The sequence below is a fragment of the Colletes latitarsis genome, unplaced genomic scaffold, assembly GCF_051014445.1.
Source record: "Colletes latitarsis isolate SP2378_abdomen unplaced genomic scaffold, iyColLati1 scaffold0006, whole genome shotgun sequence".
Taxonomy (NCBI): Eukaryota; Metazoa; Arthropoda; class Insecta; order Hymenoptera; family Colletidae; genus Colletes; species Colletes latitarsis.
In genome coordinates this window covers 406,319-416,528 of record NW_027488366.1, presented here as the reverse complement: position 1 = coordinate 416,528, position 10,210 = coordinate 406,319, and positions in this window count along the sequence as shown.

Here is a 10,210-nt window from a genome sequence, read left to right as displayed (position 1 = left end):
CCTAAGAAAATGATTTTTATGCATCATACAAATTCTTCTACAAATTCCCATTTGACAATGTAGAATAGATCCAATTAGATAAATTATTTATAATTTTTAAAATGAACATAGCAACGATGGTCACTAGTTTCTATCTGTGAACCTGTCAAAAAATCTACTTGACCTTACTTTTTTACTGTAACTTTTTATAATAACTGTTAAAATACTGTTTATATTATTTATTATAATGAATCTTGTTACAAAACAAACACACTTATTTTCCATTGTGAAAAGAAAACTTAAAAACTAAAAGAACATTCCTCTACATGTGCTTCTTTCACACACACACACACACACACACGCGCGCGCGCGCGCACACACACACACACACACACGCACACACACACACACACACACACACACACCCACCCACACACACACACACACACACACACACCACACTACCCCTCTTATCTGAAACGGTAAACTCCTAAACACTAAAGAAACTAACGAATTTTAAGTCATATTTCTAACACGCCTTCTTGACTTAAAATTTATCAAAACAACAACAAAAATTTTGCCTTTCCTAACGATTTAGTCAGTACATCTGCAATTTGATCGTCCGTAGTCACACTTATTAGTCCCTTTTTTCATAATCATAAACAAAATGATAACTTATATCTATATGCTTGGAATTTTTTGAAAATTTTCCATTTTTTGATAAGGCTATCGCTCCAATATTGTCTTCATATATTTTTACTGGATTGTCATTCTTCACGTCAAAAACAGATAAAATGCCCTTAATTGGAATGATTTCTTCTACACAATCAGCAAGAGCGTAGTATTCAGCATGCGTTGAGGCTCTGGAGACAATTTTTTGTTTTTGCGATTTCCATAGTACTACATTTCCAAAAACTCGTATGATTATCCCTGTAGTCGATTTTCTGTCCGTAGTGTCTGCAGCCCAATCAGCGTCAACAAATGCATCCATTATTTCCTGAGTAGTTGAGTTATAAACAAGATTTATGGAACGAGTGTGATACAAGTATTTTAGAACACGTGTGCTGTCATAGCTATTTTGGAATCGACTTAGGTAATTGACCGCAAATGAAATGTCTGGGCGAGTACCATTTGCAATATACAATAATGCTCCAATTAAATTCCTATATTTCAGTTCTTCATCCACTATATCAGCAGGTTCAATTTTTCGATTCATTTCCATAGGTGTATCGAACCTTTTACTATTTATTATTCCGTACTTATGACTAAGATTTTCAATATATTTTTCTTGATTCAAGTATATTTCCTCTTTACTTTGGTTACGTTGTACTTCAATTCCCAAGTATTGCTTTATTTGTCCCAAGTCTTTCATGCGAAATCGTTTATTAAGCATGATCTTAACTTCATCTATAGCCATTTCATTTATACCACTGATTAATATATCATCCACATATAAAATAATATATATTTTTGTGTCGTTTATCTCTCCAGTATACAGACAGTAATCATAATCAGATCTTTTAAAATGCAAGCTTATCATGTAATTATGAAAACAATCATACCAGTCACGTGGACTTTCTCTCAATCCATAAAGCGCCTTCTTAAGTAAACAAACCTTATCTGACTGTATATTACTACCATCAGGAGGGTAGATGTAAACTTCAGACTTGATATTTCCGTTTAAAAAAGCTGTTTGAACATCCATTTGTTCTATTTTTAAATTTTTAACACATGCAATTGACAGCAACACCTTTAGCGTGCTCATTCTTGCAACCGGTGAATAAACTTCTTCATCGCTTTGGTACAACTGTTGGAAATGCGACTTTGGCGACAATGCGCGCTTTGCATACTCCATCTGTCTTAATTCTATATATCCACTTTACTTCAATTATTTTCTTATTTATTGGAACGTTGACCAAATCCCATGTGTCGTTTTCTTTTAAACCATCAAGTTCTTGTTTCATAGCCGCTTTCCATTTTCTTGACTCTTCGCAGTTCAATGGTTCTTGGTAGTTTTCAGGTATCAAAGCATTGCAATAGTTTGTATATACGACATGATCATCAAATTTCACAACATTTCACACATTATGTTACGCTTGGGGCGTGTATCTTATTTAACTTCCTCAGTTTTGCTGCATTGATCATCGTCAGTTTTATTTTCTTTTATTTTCAAAACTCTTTCTTCTTCTTCTTCTTCTTCTTCTTCTTCTTCTTCTTCTTCTTTTGGCGTTTCCCCTTCGTATTTTTCTTCGTTATCAGTATTTCTATAAATGGTATATCTTGCACGTGACGACTTACAACTATTTTGTCATTAACCAATATCTGTATACCCTATTAATATTAATTCCTTTTTCGGCCTTTGGATTTAGCTTTGAATATCTGCATGCCTCGGGAATTCGTACAAAAGCAGTGCTTCCATATAAGTGTAAGTTTGAAACATCAGCCCTTTTATTAAAAAATATTTCATATGGTGTTTTTCTTATTCTTGTGTTTGCTAATAGGCGATTTCCAATGTAGGCAGCCGTGTAAATACATTCTGGCCAATAAAACTTGTCGACATTTGCCTCTGACAGCAAGCAGCGTGCACGATCCATTATCGTTCTGTTGTGCCTTTCGGCGACTCCGTTCAATTCGTGTGTGTATGCTGGTCCTGGTTTCAAATAAATACCTTCTCGTTTCGCTAATTCATCAAAGTTTTTGTTAAGATATGATTCTCTTCCATTGTCACATCGAATTTCTTTAATACTTTTTCCAGTTTGATTTTTTACTAATTTCCTAATATACCTAATGAAGCAATAAAAAACATCACTTTTTTGTTTTATGCAATACACAACAGCAATTTTACTGAAATCATCTATAAAAGACACAAAGTATTTCTCACCATTATGACCTGTCTGAGTTATTGGACCATGGACATCTGTATGGACTATTTGTAACAAATCATTTGCTCTTGTACGTTTGTTTTTAAATTTCAAATTTGTCATTTTATTCTCCGGACAAACTTCGCATTTTATAAATTCGTTTTCGAGTTTCACCGGTGTTCCATTTAGCAGCTGAGCTTCACACAAATATTTTAAATCTCTAAAATTTGTGTGACAAAGTATATATCTATGCCATTTTTCTATATTTGAAATTCCCATTGAACTAGTGTACGTACTTGTTTTCTTATTCTCAAGTCTGGCAACTTCTCCATTTAATTCAAAGAGTTTATTTCTTTTAACAGCAATAGCAATGAGTTTTTCTTTCGAATTACAAATTTTATTGTAATTCATTGTCTTTCTCAAACATTATTTTTAATTGTTTTGATTTACAAATACAAGAGACACTTAGTAAGTTTTGTTTCATTTCTGGTACATAGTATATACATTTTTAATCTTTATTTCCTCCGACTTGTCATTAATGTTAATCATTACATTACCAATTTTTCCAGATATTAGTTTAAAACCATCACCAACTTTAATATCAACCGGGTTTTGTAGATTTTTGGATTCATAAAAGTACTCATCTGTGTTTATTATGTGATCTGAGCAACCACTATCTAGTAGCCATTTAATATTTCTACTTCTTCTATTTTGCTACTTTTCATTACTTCAACCTTGAATGAATTGTAATTTCTACTGTCATCTAGACTCGAATTTCCAGCCACTTTTCTATCGTGTCCATTTTGTATATGTTTGAAAAGGTTGCATTTTGTAATAATTATTAAAGTTTTCTGGGCAGTAACGTTGGATGTGCCCTGACTTATTACACTGACTTAACATACCGCTTCAGTAGTCGTTGCACTGCTATGCTGATTATCCTTTGAATTGAGATACTTGTTCTGATTGCGTTGTACGTGTCGAAACCTATGACCTCTAGGATTTTTAGTTAAATTTGAACTAAACGTGCGAGTGTAATTTCTGCTGTACTCAAAGTAGTAACTTTTACCGTTTCTCTTTTGATACTCTAACAGTAATTTAGATTTTACATACTCGACTGTTTTCTCCTTCGTTGGCAGTGCATCAATAATATCAACAATACGTGAGAAGTTAACGTTAATAACAGATAATTCAATTTATCCTCTTCATTCACAGTCTCACCAGTATTTTTGAGCCTATTTATATGCGTTTCAAATTCGTTAAAGAAGTCACTTGGATTTTCACCTTCTTTCATTTTTAATTCTAACAATCTTCTTTTACACAATAGCTTTACTGCACTGTTTTTAACTAGATAAATTTCGTCAAGCTTTGCAATCATATTTTTCGCAGTCGTTTCTGATATTATTAATTCTAACTGAGTGTTTGAAATACTGTTTACGATGTAACTTTTTGCTTTAATTTCCTTTTTTATTCCAATCTTCGACTCTTATTTCAGCCGGTCTTTCATCATGTAGAATAACCTCGTTACAGTCTTTCATTTCTAAAAATAAATTTAGCCTGAATTTCCAGTTCCATAAAATATTTGTAACATGAAATCGTCCTTTTTTTCACTTGCCATGCTTCAAACTTAGGTTATCTTCCTTTCACAACTAAATTTCTTTTCTTTACTGTTAACGAACAAACCACGGACCTCTGCTTCCATGTTAAAATACTGTTTATATTATTTATTATAATGAATCTTGTTACAAAACAAACACACTTATTTTCCATTGTGAAAAGAAAACTTAAAAACTAAAAGAACATTCCTCGACGTGTGCTTCTTTCTCACACACACACACACCACGCGCGCGCGCGCGCGCACACACACTCCTAAACACTAAAGAAACTAACGAATTTTAAGTCATATTTCTAACAATAACAGTAACAGTTTATAAAAAAATAACGAATTTCCACAGATCCATAGAAATGCATATCAATAATGTACTGAATTAGGCGAATCGAATAATGTATAACTCACCCCGATCCGTGAACGGGCCTAGCGTTTGCTAGGAATATAATGTTCCATAACTTTTCAACAAAGTCTAAAATTTTTCCCAAGGGTTTTTGAATACCTATACACTGTATAGATATCCTGTTTCCTTCAACCGAACGACATGTGTCCCTAAAAAATATATTTATAAAGTAAGTCGGTCAAGTAGGAAGAATTTTCAGATATTTAAGAATATGAATATATTGGTAAAAATATCCATTCCTCTTACCTTTATGTCCTGTGTATTGGATAATATAGATTTACATACTTTTACCGCTGAATTCGAAATTCTGAACTAAACATAGGTACAGGACTCGTAAAAACCGTTTTTTATTCTTTTTATAGTTTTATCTGTTTTCCAAAAAACAACCAATTAAATTAAGTTGCAAGAATGCAAAAGCGATAAAACTTACAGAGGCTTTAATAGAAAATTATAAAACAAAATGTTTACTTAAGACTTTACCTTTTGTAAAAACCGGCGATATTGACTGTGTGTGTGTAAATCGTCGTACGTTCGTGCCCGGTGCAGTAAAACACGTGCATCGATCTAGGTTACGTACGTTCCTCACGTGCCACTTTCTCAATCTATACCTTTACATAAAAATTACTTAGAAAATCACTCCTACTCCTCATTTGGACAGAATTTTTACTTTCATGATTTTAGCGAAAAGTCGTTTTCCTGCTCGGGGAACACATATGTACAGGGTGTTCGGCCACCCCTGGGAAAAATTTTAATGGGGGATTCTAGATGCCAAAATACGAAAATACAGACGAAAATCAAGAATACCAATTTGTTGATAGAGGCTACGTTGAAAAGTTATTAACAATTAAACTCAAAAATTTCAAATCGTTCTGGAAAAATTGTTATCGGTTGCGGGGGTCAATTGCAATCATTTTTGGTGAATACACATACCTCCGAAATCTTACCCACTTTCGAGATAAAAATTCGAGAATGTGTGAAATTTTTTCGATGGAAAAGAAAAATTTCAAATCGTTTTGGAAAAATTGTTATCGGTTGCGGGGGTTACTTACAACCATTTTGGGTGAATCGTCATACCCCCCTAATCATGCGCATTTTCGAGAAAGAAATTCAGTACGGGCGGAACTTTAAACGTTAATAACTTTTTAATAAAGCCTCCATTAACAAATTGGTATTCTTGATTTTCGTCTTACTTTGGTCTCTAGAATCCCCTGGGAGAAATTGTAATGGGAGATTCTAGAGGTTAAAGTAGGATGAAAATCAAGAATACCAATTTGTTGATGGAGTAATACGATACTAAACAAGTTATTGACGTTTAAAGTTCCGCTCTTACTTTCGAATTTTTTTCTCGAAAATGCGCAGGATTTCGTATGTGGTATGTCTATTCACCGAAAATAATTGTAATTGACCCCCGAAACCGAAAGTAATTTTTTCAGAACGATTTGAAATTTTCTTTTTCTTTCGTCGAAAAATTTAGGCACTGTCTGTCGATTTTTCTTAAAAATTCCTTTCTGATTTTTATTCAGTTTGTAAAATAGTTGTTTAATAATACTCTTTGTGTAGGTACCCATGAGCTCTACTCGCGAAAAAAAACGTTTCATTGGAATATATTCACTATTCACTATATCAGTAGGAGTTGCGGGGGCTGTTTGAAAATTTGACCAGTTATATGGGATTTTTCTCACTTTACGGGGTCAAGGAACAACTTTTCCAACATCTCTACATATTCTCCATTAAAATATGCGTTGTGTTGCTGTTTGAAACATTAAAATCGTTCAATCCGGCTGTCGACCAAAAAAAAAAAATGCTTGTAACTGACTCCTGCAACGAAAACTAATTCTTCCAAGACGATTCGAAATTCTTTTTTACTTGAATTTTTTTTGTCGAAACTGAGTAGGATTTCGGGGGTACGATTCTAACTGACCTCCGCGACCAAAAATAATTTTTTCAGAACGATTTGAAATTTTTTTATTTAATGTTATTAATAACTACTTTTTAACGAAACCTCAGTCGAAAAATTGATATTCTTAATTTTCGTCTTATTTTGGCTTCTAGAATCTCCCATTGAAATTTTTCCCAGGCGTGACCAAACACCCTGTATATATTAAATCAATATTAATGAAATTACACCTTGACCGAATTCATTTCAATCCCCCCACACTAATACATATATTGTGTGTAGCCCATAAATGGTTGAGAATGGAGTCACCTTTCCTATACTGGTATTATTAGATGGTCGCAGGTCCTGCATAAATTTCAATTTACATAATTTTTGTTTTGAGTAAACTCATTTTACTTTTTTGTATATTATTACCTAATGCAACTCATATTTTCCAGCCATGCGATGTAGGAATATTTAGACGATTAAAAGTTGCATGGCGAAGGGTAGTGCAGGAACATAGACAAAGTACGTAGGTAGACTAAACCCATTACGAAGGTGAATTTCGCACCAATATATCATACCATATATAAATTCCATGAAGAAGGACTTTTAAATGCTTTTAAAGCTTGTGGTGGCCTATGACCGTTTAACTCAAATACAATTTACTAGACAAAACGTATTTCAGAAAGAAGAAAATAAATTAGAATTCATGTCGCCAGATGAAACTGACATCAATGACAGCAATATAGGTAGTTTTACATAGCATTCAAGAGCATATTCCAGATGATCTGAGAGGGGAACAATTTTCTTTTCTATATAGAAAATATTAAAATACAATCGGGACACAACTAAGACACAACACAAGACACAACTCGCAGAGAGAAAGCACTGCTGATGTTCAACGCAGTGCAGTTCATAATAACAGTAAAACCAATACCAGTGTAGAAGACTAATTTAACAACGTTTCGCTAGAAGAAACTAATATATGATATACTGATCATTAATTAACTTTAATATTTCATGACAATGATGCTTTTACTTTTTTCTAATGGGAATTGTTTTGTTTCCGATGGTACTGAAATCAAACTACATTAATTCTACAACGTTACTTTACTTATTTTCTCGTAAAGACAAAGATTCTTCAGAATCTATTCTGGATAAACATTATCAACATTATCAAAAAATTGAAAAAACAACAAAGAAAAGAAAAGAAAAGAAAAGAAATATAGAAAGAGTGTGTGCAATCAAAGTTACATCAAAGACATGGACATAGACTCAGCTTGAAAAAATAGAAGCAATTGATAACCAGGAAAAAGAAAAACAAAGAATGAAAGAAGAACGATTAGAAAAGAAAAAAACAAGCCGAGAAATTAAAAGAAGAAAAGCTATTGAAAAAAGAAAGAAAAACAGAAAAATGAAAAGGAAAAGGAGAAAGAAAAGCAAGACGAAGAGAAGGAGAAATGTAAAACTCAAACTAAAAATAAAAATAAAGTTAAGAACGTGAAAAGAAAATAATAAATAATATTATTGTGTTGTTTTTACAGGGTGAATGTAGTAACTGAACCAGGTGGTTATGACTATGCAACATTTTTATTAGCATCTTTTTCAAACTCCACTTGGAACAACACTGTACGTATGTATGTATGGGATTATCAGGAACCGTGTTTGTTCGTTAATCGGCACACTCGTATTTATTTCGTTAAACACAGTCACACCTACTACGTACTTTTCTTCAATCTTTCTCTCTTCCGTGCTGTCTTTTCTCGCTTTCTGGGTTATTCACCCATCAGCTGTTCGGCCGTACGCTCGCCGCGTGTTGACGGCTTTTTCGGCGGTAACCGTCTTCGCTCGTGCAAGCTCGTGGACAGCGAACGATTCGCTGTTCGGCCAAAAATTCGTGCGCGATTTAATAATTTTCAACTGCACGGTTCCCTACATACAGGGTGTTCGGCCATCCATGGGAAAAATTTTAATGGGGGATTCTAGAGGTCAAAATAAGACGAAAATCAAGAATACCAATTTGTTGATGGAGGCACTGTTAAAAAGTTATTAATGTTTAAAGTTCCGCTCGTACTGAATTTTTTTCTCGAAAATGCGCAAGATTACGGGGGTATGTCTATACATAAAAAATGATTGTCACCGACCCTCGCAACTGAAAATAATTTTTCACAGAACGATTTGAAATCTTTCTTTTTCATCGAAAAATATAGGCACCCGATTAGATTTTCGGTAAGGAATTTTTTCCTCGAAAGTGCGTAGGATTTCGGGGGTATGTGTAATGACCAAAAATGATTGTAATTGACCCCTGTAACCGAAAATAATTTTTTTAGAACGATTTGAAAAATTTGTTTTTCGCCGAAAAATATCAACACATACTCGAATTTTTTTCTCGAAACTGAGTAGGATTTCGAATATATGTCTATTCACTAAAAATGCTTGTAATTGACCTCCGCAGCCGAAAATAATTTTTCTGGAACGATTTGAAATTTTTGAATCAAATTGTTAATAACTTTTTAACGAAGCCTCCATCAACAAATTGGTATTCTTGATTTTCGTCTTAGTTTGGCCTCTAGAATATCCTATTAAAATGTTTCTCAGGGCTGGCCAAACACCCTCTATACTACTATGTTTACTAGATCCTGGGTTTTTTTCGGGTTTGAATCACGTAGTAATGTGGTACCACACAGAAACAGTTCACTAAACCTGGATTCGGACAGTATTTTGGAGGATAACACCGGTTAGGTCTGGGTTAGGTCCGGGATATGCGCGCATATGGCTTATACTTTCGCCTTTTTCGCAAACTTGTTGGCCAGATCCTGGGTTTTTTTCGTGTTTGAATCACGTAGGAATGTGGTAACACACTGAAGCAGTCAATTAAACCTGGTTTCGATCAATATTTTAGAGGATAACACCGGTTAGGTCTGGGTTAGGTCCGGGATATGCCCGCATCAGGCTCATGATTTTGCCTTCTTCGCATACTTGTTGGCCAGATCCTGGGTTTTTTTCGTGTTTGAATCACGTAGTAATGTGGTAACACACTGAAGCTGTCAATTAAACCTGGTTTCGATCAATATTTCAGAGGATAACACCGGTTAGGTCTGGGATAGGTCTGGGAAATGCGCGCATCTGGCTTATACTTTCGCCTTCTTCGCATACTTGTTGGCCAGATCCTGGGTTTTTTTCGTGTTTGAATCACGTAGGAATGTGGTAACACACTGAAGCAGTCAATTAAACCTGGTTTCGATCAATATTTCAGAGGATAACACCGGTTAGGTCTGGGATAGGTCCGGGATATGCGCGCATATGGCTTATTCTTTCGCCTTTTTCGCAAAATTGTTGGCCAGATCCTGGGTATTTTCCGTGTTTGAATCACGTAGTAATGTGGTAATACACTGAAGTGTCAATTAAACCTGGTTTCGATCAATATTTTAGAGGATAACACCGGTTCGGTCTGGGTTAGGTCTGGGTTATGCCCGCATCTG